The sequence below is a fragment of the Apis dorsata genome, unplaced genomic scaffold, assembly GCF_000469605.1.
Source record: "Apis dorsata unplaced genomic scaffold, Apis dorsata 1.3 scaffold_968, whole genome shotgun sequence".
NCBI lineage: Eukaryota > Metazoa > Arthropoda > Insecta > Hymenoptera > Apidae > Apis > Apis dorsata.
The window spans coordinates 75,600-85,014 of NW_006264075.1; the positions used below are offsets into that span (position 1 = coordinate 75,600).

General features: G+C 25.7%; 1 protein-coding gene across 6 annotated transcripts in view; it reads right to left on the reverse strand.

Annotated features, from left to right (window-relative positions):
- LOC102674460 (neuronal acetylcholine receptor subunit alpha-7) overlaps positions 1-9,415 on the reverse strand; it is a 362,879-nt gene that overhangs the window by 49,994 nt on the left and 303,470 nt on the right. The window lies entirely within an intron of this gene.

The following is a 9,415-nucleotide window of genomic DNA, read 5'->3' on the forward strand; positions in this document are numbered from 1 at the left end:
TTCTTGAATAAATTTGTATTAATTTCGACGTTATTCAAGTTTCGATTTCAATACTTGTTTTGATAATAAAATTTTAAATTTGGAATGTAAATTTACAGAAGATGATGCAAGATTAATAGAAATATTCTTTGATTTATTGTTCGAATAAAGTAAAATAGATTATTATTATTGTTTTTTTTTTAAATTGAGGATTGTAATTTGCAAATGGAAGATTTTTTTTCGAAAATTCGTTCGTTAACTTTGTGTATGATTGTTAATAATTGATCGAAGGATTTTTGTGAAAAAAGTTTGTGATTTGAAGTTATGTTGAAGCCATTATGTTGTTTCGATTATTTTTGCAAAATTGAATAATTAGAATGTTGCAAAATATATTTATTCAGGCTAATTTTATTATTATAAAAATGTTTGAAAGTATAAAAAATTTTATGTTTTTATGCTCTCTTTTCTGAAACATTTTTCTTTCGTTTTCGAAAAATAACTAATTTTTATTTAAACAAATATAAAAAACATACACTAAAAATGCTCAATTCGTTATTATTACAATAAGATTTACATAATAAATAAATTTATAAATTTTCACTATTTATTTAACTATTTATTTAGCAACATTTAAAAATTTGTACAGTGAAACGCGATTTCTGGAAAAAATTTTCATCAAGAATTCGTAGATTATAGAATTTGAACGAAATAATTACGAGGGCCAGATTTCGCAAATGAAAAAGAAAAAAAAAAAATACACATTCGAATTTCAATTTACTTTATCAATTTCAATCAAAAAACACGAATCAATGTTTCACTTATATTACTTTCATTTATAAAATAATAAAAAAAAAAATACTTTCACATTACACCAACCAATTTATAACTTATCCGATATGTTCAAATTTTAATTCACAATCGATCATTTGAATTCGTTATTTGTCAAACGATCTATTCCATTTTTTCGTTATTTTATATAAACGTGCATTGAACGAATGAGCTATGAATATGAACATGAAAAATACTTTCCCATAAAAGTGTGTCGCAATATCGTGCACGATGCTCGTTATCGATATAATAAATATTTCGTATACACGAGCTTAATTCGTTATATCAATTAATTATATATAATGCATACAATATATGTATATATATTATATATATAATCAATATAAATTAACCATTATATATAATATATATATATATATACATATAAGTACTATATATCGCTCGTACGAAACATACCAACATCAATCAACAGACATTACACGTGTATACTTAACGTAGATGTGGAAAGCATATAGTGTTACAGGCAATGTCCGAATATTACAGGCACTTTTAGAAAACCCAATGAGCCAGCAGCTTGCATAGACGAAACCAAAATCAGAATAGATAAGTAGCGCGAGGAAGAAAGAGAGAAAGATAGAGATAGATAAATAGACAAGATAATCAGCTAAAAAGAAATAGAAGAAGACTTTTCAAGAAAGGGTTAAAAAAAGAGAAAAAAATAAAGATAGAGCTAGAAAGAGAGGGAATGGATAAAGAAAGAGAGGGGAGGATGGAGAGAGGGTGGAGAAGGGAAAGATAAGTAAGTAAGAGTGAAAGGAGAGAAGAGACGGGCATAATACAGAAATATTACGGAATATTCGATATTTCATTATCGAGAATCATTATGCAGCAGCAGACCGAGAGACGAACTAAAGAGACGATAAGAAAGTAGAGAAAAGCTCGCCAGAATACACAAAATCGATATCAGACCATCAGACAACTTCGACACAAGAAATATTCGTGGATACGTTCGTAATATAATAATATAATATAATATATTAAACAGCAAGAAAAGAAAAAAAGAAACATAGCGAATCTAGATGTGTCTTCTCTCATATGCCAAGTGTCTCTGCATTAATAATAATAAATAAACACTAATAAATAGTAATAACGAGTAAAGAACATAAACAATAAAATAGTGATATTAATAAAAAATTGTAATAATACGGCACGACGTCATGCAAAGTGAGTAAAAAGATCGTCTATTTGCGGTAATAGTGATGCGAGTAGCTTTGAGATGGATCTAATTGGAGAGAAAGAGAAACGATCTTTTCCTACGCCGAACGTCACCGCGAATGTGAATTATGATCGTGTGTGTGTATGTATCGTGTCTGTGTGCCGTGTATAAAAACGTGGATCGAGACAAGGATCGTGGAATTTAAGCGAAGTTAAGCGGTCTCTCTCACTCTGTTAGAATTAAAATTTCTTCAAGGATCTTGCCAATGGACGACAGTGTGTGCTTGCTTTTGTCGGACACACGTTCAACACATTCGAGACCAAAAATTGGGATCAAAAATTGAAGAGGATATCGATTTTCGTTTCCAACGAAATTCAAAATGATTCTTCTTGAGAAAATAGTTTACGATAAAATGGAAAATTCTCTTCTCCTGGTCTTGAATGTGTTAATAGAGCGAGTAATGTTCTCCATCGAAAAATACGACATTCGAGAAATATTGAATGTTACAAAGTTTCAAAGGAATTTAACACGATAGAGAAGGCAATACGTAACGATATTTCGATATAAGGAGTTTCGAGTCCTAGTTTCGAATGATATCGATCGAGAATGTCGAGGATGTCAATGAGAGAGTGAGATAATTTAATCAATTTCTGGACTATTCACTCGAAAGTATCCTCGCTCGCTAAAACATCTAACGTGAATTTGACAAAACCAGCTGTGCACTATTTAATCGCCATCCCCTCCAATGTTTTAATGATACGACTTTTCTATTCAGCTTAAAAATACCCCAGTTGCCAATGAATCATGTGCAAACTAGCAGGAGAGCAGTGGCGTTTCATGGATGAATCGAAGGCAAATTACTACTATGGACATCGGTACCAGTACATCATTAATGGATTAAACTATAAAAGGTACGCCGGCGTGTCATCATCAAAAAAGCAGAACGAGCGTTTATCTTGATAGAGAGTATAATTTTATATCAAATTTTACATATTATAATTGAAAGAAACTTGTAAAAGAAATAAATTGAAAAGCTTTTTGCTAAAATGTTTCATAAGATAAAATTGTTAAACTTATTAATTAAGTTAAAAGTTTAGCTCTTTTTTTTTTAAAAAAAGATGATAGTATGTATCATAGAAAAAAAAATGTAAAAGATTCATTTTGTAATAATATTTATAATATATTATGTTTGAAAAAAATTTTAGAGGACAAGAAAATTAATTACTTTAATTTAGATTTATTTTCCTATATGTGCTATTTTAATTAGACAAATACGTATTATTAGAAAATTATAAATTGAGTTTGATATGCAAATTTAATTATACATAACTCTTTTCTTTATGCAGAAACATTCAAAATCTAAGATTTCTTAAAAATATTACATAATATGAAGATATTACATAATATGAAGATATTAGAATGAAGATATTAATTTTTAATATCACAATAAAAATTGAATCATTTATATAATTCTCTAAATACTGTTCACATATTGAAAAAAATATGAATATGGTTTTAAATAATTACATTCACAATGAAAATAAAAAGAAAATTATTACTTTAAAAAAAAATAAATTTACAGTAAACCTTACATTCATTATTACTCTCTAATATATTAATTTAATATAATTATATTCAACGTTTAAAACGAAACGAAAAAGGAATTACATCTTTAACGTTCGCATTTAAATTATCGAGAAACTAGGGAAACGTTCAAAACTTAATTTCCCAAGTTTCAAGCAACGGGCTGAACAACTAGAAAGAAAACTCTAGCTGCTCGAGAGAATAGTAATTTCGTGGAGAAGAGGAGGAGGAGGAGGAGAAGGAGAGTTGTTGGCGTCTATCTAGCAGGAACGTGATTATAATTAACGAAGATGAGACGCGATTCTTGCATCGATTACTTCTAGTTCCCTGCTCCCGCCCAAGATTCGAAGCGACAACTCCTTTCTTCCGGCCGAAACAACGTCGTCTTTCTTTCCTCATTATGAAACCTGGAAAATGGGACAAGTGCGACGAGGTATAGATTAAAGAGAAAAATTCAATATTTTCCCCCTTCTTTTTCTTTCTTTCTTTTTTTTTTTGTTCTTCTTCGAAAAATGTTACGACCTCTTTTCCTTTGCGATGCTTCGCTTCGAATTTGTGTTCGGTATCAAATTCATTTTCGTTCGATGCCTCGTGGAAATAGTTGCCAACGGAACGGAATTCTTTAGCGAGGTAAAATTTTAACGAAACTTGAAACGGCAGCGTTTCGAGAGAGAACACTTGCTCGGTTATCTGGTTAAAAGGATATTTCGTTAAAGTTGGAATTTATATTCTTTATTGTACTCGAATCTTTTCATATTACTCGATTTTTGCTATTCGATTTTCGTCGTTTAATTCGAAACGAAAATCATTTTCCATGCAATATAGTGTCGATTGTGTGTGATAATCATCGAGTGATATAAAAAAATACAAGAAAAAAAATAGGATAATAAAGTGGCTTGGAGAATGAGCTTTGCACTTATCGATGATTGACCGATATTCATTTTGGAATTTTTAAAATTAATTAAATTCTTTTAAAATTATAAAGTTTACGATTATTGGCATATTTAAATATATCATATTAAAATATATTTAATAATTATATATATTGAAATTTATTTTAAATAAAAAATACGACAGTTTCTTTTTTAAGCAATTTATAAAGGAAATATGAAGTAGAGATTATTATCGAAATAAAAAAAAAATATGGATAATTATATCAATTGGACATCTAATTGAAATTTTATTCAAATAATTAATTGCGTTTAATGTTAGGAGAGTAAATGTTATTCGCTACTTTTTAGATATTTAATTTTCTTTCCGATTTACTGCGCTCTCATTGTTCTCTTTTAATTGTGAGGTAATCTTTCTCGGTTGTTGGAAAAAATTGGTCGATATCACAAGAATAATGTAGGCCTTTTTTAACCGAGAATGCTCTATAATCTCTACAAAGCGAAAGCTTCAATTCTTTGAAGTGCGAATATTAAAAAGAAAAAAAAGAAAAAAAAAAAGAAAAAAAAAAGATCAAACTAATTCTAATTGAAGAATAGTTAAAATTGTAAAATAGTTTTATAAGGAAGATAATTTAATATGTGATGAGTAAATTAGAGGAAAAAAAAATATTAACAAATTTGAAAATGATTATTTTTTCAAAATAAATTGAATTAAAATTAAGATATTTACTTTATATTTATATTCGTTTTATTTATATTCGTGATTGAGTTATAAATTCAAGAGTTTAATTAAAGAAAGTTCAATTCAATTAAGATTTTAATTAGATTAAGCTAAATTTAGAAGAATATTTCGAAATTTTTATTATAAAAATTCTAAACTTCAAATTTTTCATAAAAATATAAATCTTGAATTATAAGTTTATTCTGATTTTCAAAATTGTTAAAAAGAATAATATTGTAGATAAAAATTCATAATTTTCAAAGATATTGAATTATGCTAAAACGCATTATATGCAAATTATAATTTAAGAATTAAAATAACACGTTTAAAATTGAATCGAGTTTAGCTAATATTCTGATTCTACAATGATATTATTTAATTGATTCTTCGATGATGAATCAGGGATCATGAAGATGATTGTGTTCATTTCATTTCATTAATAGCAATTAATTTCAAAATCATTGACGATGACTATTTGTATGATGTGTACTGATCATTCAATGATGAAATAATTCATTATTTTTGTACAAAGAGAAATTATCTCGTCGTAAAAGAACTTTTTTTTTTTTACAAAAGAAGAGAAAAGACACTTTTTTTGCTCAAATATATATAAAATTATCCATTATACTTCTCATTTATTCATAATTATTTTCTTTTCCATTTTTCCCTTCTCTTTCACTCAGCAATAATAATTTTAAAAATAATAAAAAAAAAAATTTTACGAAACGAAAAATCACACGTAAAAATTAATTTTAACAAAGTTTATGACGTTATTCCTCACTTTGTATTCGGCCAGTCGATTGTTCTCATCATTTCGAATTCCATAAATTTCTCAATTCGTCCACAGACAGCATTAAAAACTACCGGCTCTCATTTATTACAATGTCCATTGTAGATACGTGGCGAATAACGAGGATTTTCTTAATTGTTTACCAAGGGGGTTGAATTATTACCTACAGGATTACAATGGTCTGCTAGATTTGAAATTCACAATGGACATGGTTATATAATTAATAAATATACGATTAAATGTATACGTTGTTAATTAAAAATTTATCGTGTCACATTTCCAGTATAACTTCCGGTTCGTTGATGAGGAAAGAACGACAACTGTATTTTTTTATTTTATCATGGAAAATATTTTGAAATGATAGAATAATTTTTGTGCAAATTTATATATTTGTAAAACATTTTTAATTTCTTCTTTAAATTTGTTGGATTATTTTAAATTTTGACAAAGGAATTATATATATTTTTAACAATTCAAAAAGATTGTGCAAGAGAGCAAGGATTATAGTTTTTAAGTTTTCATTGTATAAAATGTATTTCACAAATAACAAGATTAATTCTGAATTCTTCTATTTTTTATTGTTTCAAAACTATAATTTGATTTAATCATATCTGATAAATTTATATTACTATTGTTTAGGATAGAATATCAGATATTAAAATTTTGATATTAAGAAACTTCAAGTACTTTTCAATATTAACATTATCACAATGTTCTAATAAATTTTATAGCAAATTGATGCATCCCGAGTTTTATAAATAAAGATGTATATTTTTATTTTTATTTGACGATGCACAAAATTCTAATCTTTCTATCAAAAAAAAAAAAAAAAAATAAAAAAAATGTTTGTCAAATTCACGTTGTTTTAGAAGCACGTATCATAGCACAAAAACGAATGCCTTCTATTCGGTTTGTTTATCCTTTCGTTGCTAGATCATTCTACTTTTATTTTTCATCGCTTTTTCATCCACGTCACTGTATTCTATTTTTAAAAATTATTTCGAAAAAGCTATTGAAGACAAATGTCGTATTTCTTAAAATAAATTATACAAAATATCAATCCCTCTTTACAAAACAATTAATAATAAATTTTAATATCTCTAATCAATTAATTTTTCTTGTAAAACGCGATCGATTAAAATTTTCATCGAAGAAATTTATTTCTGAATAAGTATATGTGAATATGTTTGTATATGTATTATATATGCGTGTCTTTGTGTAAATCAGCACATTAATTGGTAAATATACGAAATATTTCAGATATAACAGTGAAATATAGAAGTATATATTGTGCAGAACAGACTGTGAAATATATATATATAAATATATATAGCCACGTAGATTGAAAAAAGATGAGAGAAGGAACAGCGAAGGGACAGTTGAAACTTTGGGAGCAGGAAAAAAAAAAAGAAATAATTATTATAACAATAAATAAATTTTCAATTTGGATTCGTTCTCTGAATTGGATTTTAATGCGAGTTATTAAACTATTTTTAATTTTATAGAAATACTGATTTCATAAATTATTCAAACGATATCAGCCATTGTTATATATTTATATATTTGTACGTTGTTATTAATGAGATACAATTCAATAGTATTTCGATATAGATATTTTACCCATGATATTAAATTACTACACTATAAAATTAAGATATTATAATCTTATGAAAATTAATTGAATTCAATCAAATTATTGATTTCGAGTATTTTATTACGAAATAAATAAATTTGAAATTCGAGATTATATAGGTTCCAACTTCGTTCTCAAAACAAAACAATATAAATACAGAATTTAAATATTACAATTTAATTTTCATCTTTATCCATCAAGGATCAAAATTAAAAATTAGAAAATGTCTACTTTCGATGAAATGTTTATTATCGTTAAATCGTTTCTGTCGTTTCTTCTTTAAATTAAAAAAAAAAAAAAACTAAGAAAACACACGAGTCAACAGAGCAAAGAAGAAATCGAAAATATAGTAGCGTTAGATTTCTTCGACATCGATGATCTCTCTAACGAGATCACGTTGCGCCGGAAGACAAGGCCGAGTTACGTGTAAAATACAAATTCCAGGGATTCGTGAGACGCCGGAAGCAGAGGTACGTGAAAACGAAGAGGAGGAAACGAGCGTCAAGTGTTCTTAGCGGGCACTGAGACGAAGCAGTTCGAACGTGACTGGTAAAATAACAAATGCTTCTGCAATACCAAGATATCGAAGGGGATAAAGTTAAAGCTTGTTACATTTCTTCCCTTATTGTCTCATCAACTATTACTTATAAGTATAAATATTTGTCTAAACGAATCTGTGAAGAATTCTTTGTATGTATTCAATTATATATTTAGCACGTGTATCAAAATATTTTTGTGATACAATTCATAATGCATAATTATAATAAAAATATATATTAATGTTATTAATGTTGTTATATCGAAGTATAAATATTGTTAAAGAAAGATTGATGAGAGAAAATTATTCCATGTTTAATTGTAGATTAATTAATTAATCTTTGATATTCTATATAACATTCTGTATAATATTTAAATTTTCTTATAAATTTTTATAAAAAAAAAATTTAAATTTATAATACATTAATTATATATGTATATACATATATATTTCTTTTTCAGCAAATTTATAAAACTTTCATTTACAATGTTAAAAATGATAAATTTTTTTTAACATAAATAATATGAAATTTTCATAAAAACTTAAAATAAGAAGTAAATATTTATATTTTTTATTTCTTAATATTATTTTTAATTTATGAATAGAGAAAAGTATGACTAGATAAAAAGTATAAACTAGAAAAATTTAAATTATCAGCATAATTTGGTTTTCATATTATATTTATAAATATAATATTCTCTAAAATAAATATTGATTATATGTTCTAATTACATTCTTAGCGAAAGCGATTTTGCAAATGTGTGATTTGTTACATGCAATATTTGTTACATACAAATATTTTAATAAAAAAAGAAAGAAGAAAAAAGAGCGCATAATAATGATATAAAATATGTTAATTTAGTTATATATAATTGATAATAAATAACAAAAAATAACAAAATTAATATTTTAATATTACAATGCTAATATTAATTAGCATTGTAATTTTTTCATTACTTCAGTAATTATTAAATAACTATTAAATATGTCATATAAATTAAAAAAAATAAATTGTTAATGTATTAAGAATGTAACGTTATTATGAAAATAAATATTTTTTAAATTTTATTTCATAATTATTATATTTTACCTAATTTTTTCTTTTCCCAAAATTATTTATTAATGATTAATTTTTGAAAATAAAAATTCAATTACAATTTCTTGATAATTAAAAATTAAAAAATGAAATGAAAATTGATTTAACATTTTGTAAAAGATCCTTAAATCCTTTGTAAAAATTTTACCAAATAAATGAAAGTATTATAAATTTAAATT